This window comes from Pan paniscus, chromosome 1 (assembly GCF_029289425.2).
Source record: "Pan paniscus chromosome 1, NHGRI_mPanPan1-v2.0_pri, whole genome shotgun sequence".
In the NCBI taxonomy this organism is placed as follows: Eukaryota; Metazoa; Chordata; class Mammalia; order Primates; family Hominidae; genus Pan; species Pan paniscus.
Window position 1 is genome coordinate 83,285,562 of NC_073249.2, and position 15,331 is coordinate 83,300,892.

The 15,331-nt window shown below is 38.5% G+C and overlaps 1 long non-coding RNA gene across 1 annotated transcript; it reads left to right on the forward strand.

The window, feature by feature from the left end:
* The first annotated feature begins 403 nt into the window (after positions 1-403).
* On the forward strand, positions 404-14,684 carry LOC130541055 (uncharacterized). The gene is made up of 3 exons (XR_008955096.2): positions 404-582; positions 13,487-13,575; positions 14,252-14,684. It is a non-coding gene; the product is annotated as an uncharacterized LOC130541055 (long non-coding RNA).
* Positions 14,685-15,331: the final 647 nt, after the last annotated feature.

The window sequence follows — 15,331 nt, forward strand, 5'->3', positions numbered from 1 at the left end:
CCAATAGGAACTTCCCTAAGGGGACTTTCCCCTAAGCCAAACTGAGTCACAGCTGCAAGCTAAGGGATTGAAACTTCAACCAATCATATAGGGAGTTTAAGCTCTAGCTGCAGCCTGATGTTTTTAACCAATCAGGCCCGTCAACCCACAAGTGGATTGAAAATAAGCTAGTTATGTAGGACAGAAAAAGGAAAAGAGGAGGGGTCATAAGGGGACATAAGCATAAGACACAGAAGCAAAAAAACGGCAACCCTTCCAAGTCCCCTTCCACCACGTGGAAGCTTTACTTTTGCTTTCATTTTACTTTTGCTTTTGCTCTAATAAATCTTGCCACCGCACCCTCTTTGGGTCCGCGGGTTTCTCTAATCTAGCTGTAACACTCGCCACTGCGGCCCATGGCTTCATTCCTGGAAGCCCGTGAGACCGGGAATCCTTCGATCGAGAAAACACCTTCCATTGGGAGAAGACTTCTCGTCTTATTTCCACCTATAATCTCTTCAAAACATAGCAGTCAGAGTTATCTGCTGAACTCATAAGTCACTCATCTGCTCAAAGCCTCCCAGTGGCTTCTCATCTCACAGAGTAAGTCAGGCTGCTTACAGTGGCCCACGAGGAGCTTCACAGTTTAACTGGCTCTCTTGCTCTCTCTTGCTCTCTCTCTCTCTCTCAATGACCTCACCCTTCACTTCTTCCCCTTGCACACACTGAACATGCCACACCTCAGACATGCCAGGCACACTCCTGACTCAGGGCTTTTGCCCTTGATTTTCCCTGGACCTAGGCATCCTTCCCCTAAATAGTGCCAATGCACCCTCTCTACCTTCAAGTCTTTGCTCTTTCTCAAATGCCACTTTCCAAGTCCCTTTCTGGCCCCCTGCTCTTCCTCTTTCTTATTACCCCCTTTTCTTTCCCATGTTACAATCTCTTCTAACTATATAATTGTCTATTTTACTTTATATAAACCTCTTTCGCCAGAATCTGTAAGCTCCAGAAACATAAGGGCTTTTGTTGGTTTTGTGTATTTCCCTATTCCTAGATCCTAGAACAGGGCCTGGCACATGATAGAGGCTCAATAAATATTAGTGGTATAGATGAAATTATTAATTCTATGGACCTTCATCCTTCATTGAGAAACAGTGGTTACAGGGAGGGAAGGGGGAAAGAATTGGCTTAGGACCTAAATGACTTACATTTACTCCCTTCAAATGTAAACAACTGCTGACCATATGAATGTTCTTGGACAAATCTCTTTATCTCTCTGGGCTTCAGTTCTCTTATGTGTATAAATAATGGGTTAAACTAAGTAATCTCCATAAACATTCTTACTTTAGTATTCTTTAATTCTCTAAACCTCTTGTCCCTGCACTGTCTCTGGGATTTACTCTCTATCTCTCTCCCTTTTAAATGTTCTTTATCCATTCATCAATTCTATAAGCAATAATTGAGCATATTCAATGGGCCAATCCCTGGTCTGAGCCCTGAGGATATATGGTTGAATAAAATAAGAATTTCCATTGGGGAGAAGGTAAGTGAAGAAAGGCAGCTCATATACTTCAACAAGGTGGTCACTGTTGTCCTATGGAGGCCAGAGCCTTGAGTGTATGTTGGGTGCCGGTGGGAGATGGTGGGGAGGGTGGAAGAGGGTGGGGCTGGGCTTCACTCATGGCTGCATAATGCACAGGAAATCCAGAAGCTGACCCTCTATAATAAAGAAGGCTATTGATTTTAGCAGTTTTCTGGTATCAGAGTTCTGGTTTTGTGGCTGTAGTATTTGTAGTAGTGGCAAAACGCTAGCCCATCTCTGCTACAAAACACACAGAGAAGATGAGGCTTCTACAAAAGGCTTAACTCATTACAGCTGGGGTCAACCTGTCTTTCTGGCTTGATGCCTACCTGAATGAACAAGCAAAAAAGATGGCTGGCTGAAGCACTCTCTACCCTGCTCACCCAAGGGCCACATTAGAACAGCTTCTGCCTGATGTTTGGAGAATTTCCCAGGAAGCTAACTTGAGGCAAGGGGAGGACATGAGAAATGGAAGACAACAAATTAAACATTGCCCATCCCTTCTGAAACATACAAAGCCTTCGGAACACCCTCCATTTGCAGAAGATTTATTTTTCGAATTATATATTTAAGGGCCTGAGTCAGTCAATTATCTGCCTTCACAGACCTATCTTGCTGCATAAACAGATTTCCATTTCCTGATGCTGTCCTTAAATAGCAAATAGTAAAACACTGGGAGAAGGTGGCTGACGTTGCTCTGTAGGTGTGTCTAAAGAGTCCAGTGTGATCTGATGCATCTCCTGGGGCAAACACAGATGCATGTGAGAAGAGAAGGTGCAGAAGGGTTCAGCATGTATGGGAGTGGACCATCACCTCTCACTCCAAATCCTGGAGCTGCTTTCTGCTGTCCTTTCTTTTTATGCCAATGATGTAGCCAAAACTGCCTGCATTGTTGTCACTTCAGATTTTGGACTCTTGTAGGGATGTTCTAACATACTCCAGTCCTTGCTTTTGTGGCTTTTCCCTCAGTCATCCAGTCAACAAACCTTTACTGTGAGCCTAGTATAGGCTGCTCTCCAGGCATTGCTAAAGGAACAAATATTAACCTGGCACCATCCAAACCTAACAAACTCAATGCTCTAGTTGGGAGACAAGCATTAAGCAATAATTACAATGCAGTATGTTATAGGCAGTAACAGAAATACATTTAAGAAATGGAAGTGTCACAAGAAATAAAAATGTATAACTTCAAGAGAGGCAGGAACAGAGAAGATTTTCAAAAGAGATGTTATCTGAGCTAGGTTTCTAAGAATCAATAGAAATTTATCACATGGATAAGAGTCAGAACAACTGAGAAATCTGCACATGCACAGGCACAGAAGTGAGCCACAGTAGACCCATGTGCAGGGAACCACAGGTCCTTAAACCATTCTCAGAGTGCAGCACAAAAGCCAAGGTGCTGAGAGAGGACAGGTTCCCAGGGGCCTGCTGGCAAAGGTGGTATTTGTCATAAGGAAGACTTTTCTTACTGACATGAAGCATCACTGGAGGCTTTCAAACAAGACAGTGCCATGGTCAGGTTGGGGTTTTAGAAATATCGCCCTATAAATAGTGGAGAAAAGATCAAGCAGTAAACGTGATCAGAATGAAAGGGGGTAAGTGACAAGTGAAGGTAAGGGCGTGCAAAGATGGAGGCGGCAGACAACACTGGCATTTAGGAGGCAGAGATACAGAGCTCAGGCACTGCTGGATTGCTTGGTTGTGGAAGAAAGGGAGAATGAAGCAACGAGCTGGGTGGCAGGCTCTGATTTGGTGGCTGGCTCAGTGGTGACCCCTCCAACCTCCAGGCCTCTGTTTGGACACATGTGACAACAATGGCCACCCTGTTGGAGTGTATGAACTGCCTTTCTTCACTCACATTCCTCTCTCCAGTTCTGAGGTCAGGGGTCTTATTTTATTCAACAAGTGTCCTGCCCTGTGTTTGGCTTACAGAATATGCTCAATTATTGCTTTTAGAATTGATGAATGAATAAAGGAAGTCTAAAAGGGAGAGAGAGAGAGTAAAACCTGGAGACAGTGCAGGGACATGAAGTTTAGAGAATTAAATAATGTTAAAGTAAAAACATTCATGGAGATTATTTAATTCAACCTGGTAATTATACAGATGAAGAAACTGAGGCCCAGAGCACTAAGATATTTGTCCAACGTCACACACCTGAGATAACAAGACAGAGTAATGGGCAAGTTGGGGATGGAGAGATGATGAATTCAGTTTGGATGCCATTACATTTGTGATGATTGTGGTGGTAAATGCAGATTATCATATCCAATGTGCTGTTGGAATGTGATGTTCAAGAGAAGGGTCAAGTCTAGACATACAAATTTGGGATACAGATCATACTAAGACCATACCTCATGAGAATAGGCTGAGTCAGGAGCCAGGAGGGCCACAAGGGGAGCTCTAGTAATCTCAGAGATGGCATAACATGGTAGGAAGCAGCACACCAAATTGATCAGCCTTCCTGTGCCTCAGTTTCCCCAATCTATTTTCTAAAGTTGTCATGTGTTATATAAAATGAATGTATATTTGTAAGACAGCAGTGCCTGGCATGAACTAAGGTCTAAGTAAGTGTGAAAATGAATATATAAACACCAATATTTGATGGTGGACAGAGGAAAAAGACTCAGAAAATCAGTAAACTAGGTATGACAAGAATGGTAGGAGGAAATCAGGCAACTATGGGAACACCAATGAACAAGGAAGAGAGAGTGTAAAGAAGGCAGGAGCAATTATGTGGCAGATGCTAAAGAAAGACTAAAATCAGAAAGTGCCTATTGGCTTTGGCAGTTGAAAGTTCACTTGTGAATTTAGAGCCTCGTTGTTGGGTGCTCAGGGGGAAGAGGGGTGGGCTGAAAAGTGAGTTACGGTTAAGAAGTGGGAGGGCTGATGTGGGCAGTTGGCTCAGGGTGAGGCTGGGCAAAGTGGAGGAACCCTGAGCTGTTGAACTCCTTTCTAGTGAGGCTCTGCAACAAGTCTCACCTACAACACAGGCCGAGTCTCTTCCCCATCCCAAAGTCGTCATCTGTAAAATGAAGGCAAACTTGACCTCCACATTCCTATCAGCTATGATGGTTGAATACTTTTCTTGTTACTAACATATGATGGTGATCAAATTCTTTTTCACTTAGAAATGTACCTGAGTCAGCTAGTGGCATTCTTGTTAAAATCTTGTTTTGAGTTTATGGAAATAGATGCTATGAGGGCTGGTTTATTGTTTAATTTATGCAGTGTTTTCAATGTACAATTTTGCACTCGATCCTTAGGCATGCACGTTGTTGGTATTGTCACTTTATCTGTGAAGCCGACTTCAAACAATAGGGTAATTTTTCTCAAAGTCACAAGAGAAGTAACCCAAGAATTGAAGCCAGGACTTCTGGCAGGCAAATCCTGTGCCTGAGAGCTGCTGGGAGTACCTGGGGCAGGTGGCACAAAACTACTTAAGAACTGGGCCTCTAAAGAACAATTGTTTTTGTTTACGAAAAATGCCTTTCAGCACAAAATATCTTCAATATATTTATCAAAATAATAGGTTTTTCTGCCACATCCTCTTCTCCTGCAGTAGGATATAAGATTTCTCATTTGGAGAAATAGGCTTTTAAAATAAATATTTTGGTTTCTCCTGCAGTGATAGGGTGTTTAACAATATGATCATTTATATTTTATTAGACTGATGTGGCTTTGTATTCACCTAGACAATTTCAAAGCACTTTTGCATACATTATTCATCTGATTCTCCTCGCCACTCTTTGAGAATGGTAAAACAGGAATGACTAGCTTCATTTTAGACATAAGAATCTGGTGTTAGAAAGATTACGTGACCAATGCAGGCTCGCTCAGAATTGCTCAGGAGCACCATTTAGACACTGAGTTTCCTCATCTCGAAGCTGGAGATAATTTCAAGCTTGGGGAATCATTGTGCAGCTGCCGATCAGATAGGGTCAGTAGGTCTCTAGTCTATAATTGGCACTCGTAAATTAGTGAGCATTAGGAGAAAAAAGTGCCCCACCTGTCTATCCAGTCCTCATCTTTATTGTCAGGGTGTTGGTGGTGGTGTCACTGAAACTTAAGGGAAAACTGAAAATAATTCATAAGATGGGAGAGAAAGAGAAAGGAAAGAACAGGAGAAGGAAAAGAGAAGAAACCTTAGCAGTAGTTAAACATTTCACAAATGGTGGCTTTGGCTGTTTCCAATGTTTGTGTAAAGTGCTGACTTCATCATTCTATAAGTGTTTTATGGAATAATACTTAAAAAGCCCTTTGAGTGCCTTCGAAAACAGTGTTAGATAAATATAAAATACTGGGTGCATAAAAGTGGAAGACAACCTCAGATATATAGTCTATGTGTGAAAAGAAATAAAATTATTCATCAAAAAATAATCACTGTAAAGTGAAGAAAGCAGAGTTTTTTTTTTTTTTTTTTCCCTTGGCAGAGTAACCAGCCTGGGTTTCATAAGGATTAATGTGGTATAAACATATTTATCACTAATAAAAGAGTCTATAGAAATACTGCGGCTCTTCTTCAGCATGAGGATGAAACACTGCTAATTTAATCTCAGCAAGAACAATTCATCTGTCTTTGGGGCACAAACTTGTATAGTAAGTAAAAAAATTCTATGATCAAGTAATTTATTTTATCAGGGTGTCAGGTTTAGAGTGTGACCTGATTTAATCTCAGAAAGATATCTTTTTGGATGTGGTTCCAGAATATTCTGGGTATTATCTTTTAAACTAATTAGCACCATAATTTCAAAGGACGACAAAATAAAGAGAAAAGCATGAATATCTTTTCTTAATTTCATTAGTACTAAAATTCTTGCACCAATTTCAAGAAAAGGGTAAGTTTGACTGTAAAATGCCTTACTACAAAACTGAAAGAAAAACATTTATTTATTTTCTTTAGCCCAAGAAAATACTTTTGAAAAAGAAAAAATGCTATATGTATAAAAAGATCAAATAATGAACAATTAATAAGTAGTTGAATATTAATATGGTAGGCTGTTTTATAACTATTAAAATTATAAATATGCTGTCCATGAAAAAGCTGGGGAAATGTTTATAATATAATATTTTGAAAAGTGTACAACAAAGCAAAGTGTATTATATACTATTATGTCCATGTAAAAACTCTATGTCTATATGGACAAAGTGTGGATGGGAACATGAAGAAACAGAAACCATTGGTTGTGTCAGTATATCAGTCAGGATAAGCTAGGTTATGCTATGGTAACAAACAATACCTATATATCAGTGACTCACAACAAAAGCTCATGCTACCCGATCAGACTCTGCTCATTGTAATCATTTTGGTACCCCGGCTGAAGAAGGTTCCATCTTTACACATCCTTCCTTAATTGTCTCAATGTTGGCAAAGGAAAGATACGGTTGGTACTATATCTAAAAGATTGTACATGGAAGTGAAATATGTCACTTCTACTTATATTTATTTGGCCAAAGCAAGTCACATTGGCATGTCAACTCCAAAGGGGAGAGGGAAGCTAAATCCTACTATGTGATCAGAAAGAGAACCAGATATATTTGAATGACACTAACACGCTCAATAAGATTGATAAAATTACAGATGCTTTTTCAAATCTTTTATAATGTTAAAATATATTTTTATTATTATTACCTCAGATTCTACTTGTGAGCCAGAAATTGGGACTTGATGATGTATATGATACTAATCTTTCAAAGAAAGGCTTTTAACTGAAAATTCTTTAACATGCATATTCTTTTATTCAAATAGTTTAAATGGATCAAGATGATAAACATTTTCACATTAGGAAATACAGTTTGATTGAAAAATATTTCTGGCTTCACTCATTGTAATATGCAATTTGTAAATTACATTAAGAAAACAACTTGCAAGAAGGCATTCTGTTATAAATATTTATAAATGTAGTTAGAAAAATACGTCTTTTGCCTATGTACAATAGAACAATTTGCTTGCTTCAGCAAGCAATCAGCAATAAAGAAAAAACATGTCACATTGGTAGGGTTTTAAATATTTCAGTTTATAAACTCCTGAAAAACATCAGTTGAGCATCAATGGAAGACAGTATGATGTACAGCAAAGGACACTGGCTTTGGCATCTGGTAGGTTCAAATGCTGAACCACATTTATTACACTACCTGGGGCAATCAGGCTAACTTCCTCCACATAGTTCCCAGAACACAGTAAGCACTCATATTTGTTTCATAAGTGAATTTCTTCTTTATTTCTATCATTTCTGCATTATGAAAAAAGTTTTCTCTTGGCTTGTAAGATAGTCAAATTATACCTGAATATAAAAACCAAGGGCAGAGTAAGTGTCTGCAATAAGGAGTTTTCTATTCTGTCTTTTTCTTTTTTTTTTTTTTTTTTTTTTTTAGCATTCCTGAAAACTGCCTTCCTGACATTAGAAGTTCTATCTAAAATCTGACTTATGGATTTGACCACACACCCCTAAGCCCATAAATTCAGTAATTGCCTGTGGTGAAGGACCCTACTTTTCCCTGTGGCCTCTATTCTCTGGACCATGTCAGCCATCCTCTCCATGGAGGACCAGACTGTGTTCAGTCCTATGAAGGCAAACACAGGATAAGGAAAGGTTTAGGAAAGGCCAAGGAGTATAGTTCCAGGAAAGTAAAAGCGTGGGAGTGTGAGTTCTGAGCTTCTCCAAAGCTAATTGAAAGGACCTAAGAGAAGAGTTCTAGGAAGAAAATGAAGACCTGACTTTTTTCTTTCCCTGTTAGCAATATAAATGGGAGTTTTTATTCCTATATTTTTAAAGAGAATTGCTGAGAATGGCATGTTTTTCCTTCTCTGGCTCCTCAATTACTGTCTGTTCCACAAAATAGATAAAAAGAAAAAGAATGAAGGAGAAATCTCATCCCCAAAATAATTTTAGTACAAGTTCTAAATGGAACCCAGGGCCCTGGAGTGATGCTGATGCTGGCGGCTGATTCTGGACTATCCTGGTTTTGTGCTGTGGGAGAGCCCAGAAAGTGTGTACCAGGATGGGGGAGTCTCTCAGTTTTGTAAAAATTGTTATGAATGAGTTTCCCACCCTTGATAACAATTTTTTAGGCTTTTCGGGCCTTTCTAAATTCTCCAAAAATAATTTTAAAAAAGGAAAATGTGTCCCTGTTATTGCCTTTAAGCTAAATAAAATTTATCTGGATAAAAAAATTATTTTAAACAAAGTTAGTGAACAGTAATTTTGGTTGTAATTGACCCATTCTTTCATTTAAACTGACTCAATTTTAATGCTCCTTTGGTTCAAGGTGGCTGGCAGTAGCAAAAAGGAAGCCACAAGAATTCATTCCTTTTAACTGTGTTACCTTTTAACACTCAGGTGGCCCAGAGAGTTTGGAATTTCCTTGTTGGCATTACAGCTCCCGATGGCTGCATTAACAACAACAACCAAAGTCACTTTTTCCACATGAAGTGGGAATACCTAATTGTATAGGAATATCTGGTTATCAGTGATATTCACAGAATCTTCAAAGAAAGGAAATGAGAAGGTGTGTTATTTGGCAAAGATGACACCAACATTCTCCACAGTGCTACGGTGTTAAAAAGTGGCAGCTATTTCTGTGAATTCTTTCACATTGGGTTTGATCACTATTCTGACAGAAATGGATGTTTTGGGAAGGTTGTCGCTAAGCTCTCACTGTCATTGAGAGTTGAGAAATCTTCAAAACTGGGGAAGATGGCTCATATTAGTATTTGTCTCACTTCATTTACTTATCCATTTATTCATTCTGGAAAATGTTATTGAATACTCTTTTTTCCCCTTCTGTTTCTACAGATGTGTTAAAAAATGGTCTCTAGGAAAGATTTGGACTCCAGGGTTCTCCTTTTCCTCCTCCTTTCCTCTTCCTTCACTCCCCCTATATAAGGTTGATCTCATACTAAGAAAAGTAAAAAGCCAGGAAGGCAAAGCTCTGGTCTTCCACTGGAAACGTCTTCACCTGTCTTTCCACTGTAGGGCCTTAAGCACAGCCTGTCTACACTAGCACAAGACAGAGGCACCTATAAAAGCTGGCTCTGGGGACTCATTCTCAGCTCTGATCTAGCATTTATCACAACAACCCCTGGTTCTCTTTGTTCTGAGATACTTAGCTGAATTTCACATAGTGGTGGTGATTGGCACACAATCATATAGCATATAGCAAAGTCTCATTTGTCTGGCACTGTCATATTATCAGGATGTTGAGGAAACTTACATTTATACAGTTAAGAAAATACTTCTTTTACAATTTCTTTACTTTTTCACTTTGTTTTGATTAAAATATTTCTAAAATTGATTAAGCTCTTGTCTCATTTCTTAAACAGTGTGCAACGAACATAACTTAACCTTTTTTATTGCTTATTCTGATCATTAAGCACCTTAATTACTGCTCAAATGCTTTAATGCAGTTTTAATGACTCCTCCCTGTGTTGTTCATTATTATAGCTCTTGTCACTGAATCTGCAGCCAGCAGTATTTCCCTTCTCACTTGTGGTTCTGGCCTGTCAAACCAGACAACCCATGGTTAGAATTATCTGTAAAGTAAGGGCCAATAAATACTGAGTGGTGGCGGGTGCCTGTAGTCCCAGCTACTCGGGAGGCTGAGGCAGGAGAATGGCGTGAACCCGGGAGGCGGAGCTTGCAGTGAGCAGAGCTGAGATCACGCCACTGCACTCCAGCCTGGGCAACAGAGAGACTCCGTCTCAAAAAAAAAAAAGACTTGGAAAACTAACACTTTACAATCTTTGGTGGTGTGACTATGTACTTTTCCTGCTAATCTATAGGCTTCACAAGATCAAGTACTTTGTTCTTTACCTATCTAATCCCCAGCAGTGCCTGGTGCTTCTGGGCTCTCTCACCTTCTTGATCTTCTAAACTCTGCCAGTCTTCAGTCCTTAATTAGCATAACCATTTCCAAGCTGGGGATCCTAAATCTTAAATTTGCAAAGGGCTGAGATCAGCTTCCCTCACTTTTACTTCTCAATTCACTCTCTAGTATCCTCATCCAATTTCATGCTTAAGCAATTTGCTTCTGTGTGAATGAACCCTAAATAAATATCTCTACACAAACCATTTAAATTAATCCCTATGCATTTCCTTTGTCAAGTCAGTGATCATTGCTTACATCTGTAAAAAGAAAAAAAAAGTTGATTATTTCTTTTATTCTTAGGTTGAAATGTAAGCAAATCTTCTAGGAAGGAGATGTCGATTTTAGTACGAGCCTTTTAAGTAATTTCCTGCCTTCCTTTACACTAACTATTAATGTCTTGGACCCTCAGTTTTCTTGGCTGTAAAATATGGGGGTTGAACTAAATAATTTCTTCAGCAATGCCAAGCTTTAAGATGCTATAATATTTTATTGATTACAGGAATTTAACCTCATTTAATTGGCTCAAAGAACTACTATCAGAATTTCTTTAAAATAATATTGTTTTATTTGTCGTATTATTTTTCAGACTTTTTTTGCCCTTTACATTGGATATTTTTAGTGATAAAATATTTTACACTTGCAAAAAAGTAAAGAGAATCATACAACAGACACTTGTATCATGTATGATAATGTACCTGGCACACAGTAGGTGAATAATAAGTACTCTTGAAAGAATGATCTGGACCATCAGAGATAACTACAGTTGCTATAAAATAGCTGTGATTTTCCCAGAATGGCCAGCAGAGGGCGGACTTGCACATTGACAAAACTGACCCTTGGTTTAGGTAAATTACCTTGGTGTCTTAGCTCCCCTGGTACAAATTAATTATTGTGAAATTGTTTAGCACATAGCCAACAGCTGATCTATCTACCCCTTGTTAACCACATTAAATGAACACAACTACTGTTCACAAATTGTTCAGAGACTTCAAAGTCAGTGCATTGTCAAATAACAGTTTGGAAAATTTGCAGTATTTAAACCGCCTATCTAGATCACTCTAAATCTCCCCAAATCTTCTTTGCCAGTTGTAGCTATATTTCTAAACCTTGTCATTAGGAGTAGCAGAGTGATGGTCTGAATTAATTATCAAAGTTGCTGAATATTTTGTTTCACTAGTTAAGTATTGTAATCTCTCTCTCGATCTGTTAACAAAATATATATAACCCCCTCACCCCCCACACACACATGCATATCCGTTCTTTATGCCCAGAGGAAGCCACTGTTAACAGTTTCTTGAATCTTTTTTGAAATTGCATATGCACATATAACCATAGATATATAGGGGTTTTTTAAAACCATAAATGGGATCACAAATGCCTGCAGTCCTATAATGTAATTTTTTTAATAACCATGTAATCATCTACAATATATCTGTGTTAACTAGTAGAGATCTTGGCAGAGAGCAAACGACCTGAATATTTCTGATCTGATTACTGGGAATCCATTTGGCCCAGCCAACACACTTAATCCTTTGTTGTCTCTTGTGTGTAGATAAGGTGTTTTCAGTGGGAAGCCATAAAAATAACCCCTGAATCTTGGTCATCCTATACTTTGTGCCTCTCCATGCAGGTGGAGGATTACCACAACAACAAGATGCAGCTGTAAGAAAATAGGCTTGCTTTGCAGTGTGGCTGAGCACCACAGCCAGATCAGAGCCAGAATTTCCAATGCCAGTCATGAGGATTCTGTTTCCCATAAATCCCTCTAAATTTTATATTTCTCGCTGTGGAAATATTTGCCTTTGAATTTCTCAATCTCTATTTAAGGAAAATAAATGGAAAATAATTGTTTAGGTTCAAGAAATGCAAAGGTTACTTTAGCTTTTGCATTGCATTTGTGCAGTCTAACAGTAAACCCATTTTATAACTAGAATTTATATATAGTACCATGTTCAACTTCTTTTACTACTGGTCCTTCTGTGTCAGAGATCCATAATCCGTGGGCCATGGACTGGTACTGGTCTGTGGCCTGTTAGGAACTGGGCTGCACAGCAGGAGGTGAGTGGTGGACTAGCAAGCAAAGCTTCATCTGTATTTGCCGCCACTGCCCATTGCTTGCATTACTGCCTGAGTTTTGCCTCCTGTCAGATCAGTGGTGGCATTGGATTCTCATAGGAGTGCAAACGCTATTGTGAACTGCACATGTGAAGGATCTAGGTTGCATGCTCCTTATGATAATCTAATATCTAATGATCTGTTACTGTCTCCTATCCCTTGAGATGGGACCATCTAGTTTCAGGAAAACAAGCTCAGGGCTCCCACTGATTCTACATGATGGTGAATTGGATAACCATTTCATTATATATTACAATGTAATAATAATAGAAATAGAGTGCACAATAAGTGTAATGCATTTGAATCTTCCCCAAATCATCCCCACCCCACCCCACTCTGTGGAAAAATTGTCTTCCACAAAACTGTTCCCTGGTGCCAAAAAGGTTGGAGACCACTGCTCTATGTTACACCAACATTAACTGATACTAACAGAAATCTTATTTACCATAGTAAACACATGAAGTTATTTTATATACATTTTCACAGAGCAAGTTCATTTTGGTAATACCCAAATCCATACAGCATACTATGTTTTTTCTATCATTATCATCATGGACTCTCAAAATTGGAAAATGAGTCCATCTGGTCCAATTTTACATCATATATTAGCAGAGCCTTGCTATGCAAAATTAACCCACAGACCAGCAGTAGCAGCAGCAGCAGCACCAGAGAACTTAGGCAAAGGCAAATTAAATTCAGAGGACCCACTCCACACATGTTGAATTGGAATTTTGGGGAGTTGGAACTAATAATCTGATTTAACAAGGACTTTGGGTGATTCTTGCCATACTAAAGTTTGAGAACCATTGATCTATAAACTCCTCATTAATGATCATTAGTTTCTACTTAAATATTTCCTTAATTAGGAAATCTACTACTTCACAAGGCAGACCGTTTCATTTTAGATCATTACTTCTTGTTGGAAATCCCTTCTTATTTAGATCCAAGTTGACCTTCCTGGAGCCTCTATCCACTACTTGTTTTGCTCAACAAGAACACACATCGTGTTGACTCCATCTTTTATATGATGGTGAGTTGTGGTCAAACACAGCTATCCTGCTCCTCTTCCTCCCTCCGTGAGGGTCCTCCTCCCCCATTGAATTTCCCTCTCAGGTTAAATAACTTTAGTGGTTTTTAAATGTTCACCAAGCTGCATTTATCTCTTTAATATTCTTATTGTTCTCCTTTAATGAAGTTCCCTTTTGTCACCATTCCTTCGAAGTGAAACACTTCAAAGAGCACAATAAAAAATAAATAAATAAATTTTTAAAAATAAATTTAAAATGAGAACAGAACATAATCCTTTAAGTGTAGTCTGACAACACTTAGAGGGGGGTAAAACAGATAGATACCTCTGTTGAAAAGTAAGTGCTATTTTTGGTTTGGGCTTGGACATTCTGATTATAACAGGCTTTTTCCTTTATAAAACTGAAATCTCTACAGAAGTCAGGTTTTCTTCTAAAAGGAGTTATTTATTTGGGTTAGTGACTTATTGTTTGACCTTGTCAAGATAATTTTAAATTTGTTTTACTTAACCACAGACTGTTATAAAGGAGAGGCATTTCCTTTGCTTTGCATAAATCATCCCTCCACCATTAGGATTCCCCAAGATAGGAAAGTTACATACCTAGGTAAATGAGGGTCAGTCTGATGACCACTGCAGCCCATAACTGTGCCAGAGACAGATGACCTTTGCTTCCCCTCAGCCTCACCACAATGTTCCATTGGCCAGTGCAAGAGAAACCAGGATGCTTCCTCATACTGCACATCTTTATCTGAGAACCAAAGGACAAATATGGGTGTCACATGCCAGCTCCTTCTACCTCCTTCTGAAACCAGAGGACTGGATTGGAACCAACAGAGATCATGCTGTTTACTTCACAGATTTCAAGAAAAGTGAATTCTGAGTAATCATTTTTTTTTAGATCTTCATATGTGTAAAAATCTTTGGTGAGATTTACCATCTCATTTAAAGTTCTTTCACAATTTTTGTGAAAATTGAGTGATGTGTAATAAATAAGTTATTTTTTTCCTTTATAGCTGATGCTTGACCTTTTTTCCCTTGGTAATATAGCTTACGAAGCAGATATATATGCCAATACACCCTTGATTTTAAGTCTTTCAAATAGAAGAACATAGGGATAAACTGACACATGAGAGATGGATAAATGTACGGACACATACATGTTCAACAGTTGTTGTTTTGGGGATTATGCCACAGAGTCATCAAATGCTGTCTAACACTAAATTAGATTTTCCTGTGAGGTTGTAAGCAACCTGTTGTGGGAAGTAATCAAGCAGGGACTAGATATCCATCTATCAGAAAAAATGAATTTCTAGAGAGATATGGCATAGCCTTTCCAAATTTAAGGTTCCATGAGTGTAGAGAAATGAGGATAATGGCTGTTAATGGTTAGTGTTTACCTTAGGAAAGCCACCAATCTAAGTATTCTATCTGCACTAACTCATTTAATCCAGAAAGAGATGGCTCCGAAAAGGGAATTTTAACAATACTCTGCCTTTCTGCAAAGAAAATGCCAAGTGAGAAAGTTGTATTGTTGATATACACACATATTCACAAAAGACTGCTATATAGGGAATAAGCTTTTGCAAATAAACACACTATTGCCTCTAAATCAGTGAGCAGTATTTCTAAACCAGGAGATTTAATCTTCTGAAATTACATGAAAAATATTGTATTTATGTGCCCATTTCTGGAGAAAGGTGACAATTGCCCTCATCAGCTTTGCCCTCAAAGGTCAAAATAATAATAATTATAAAAAACT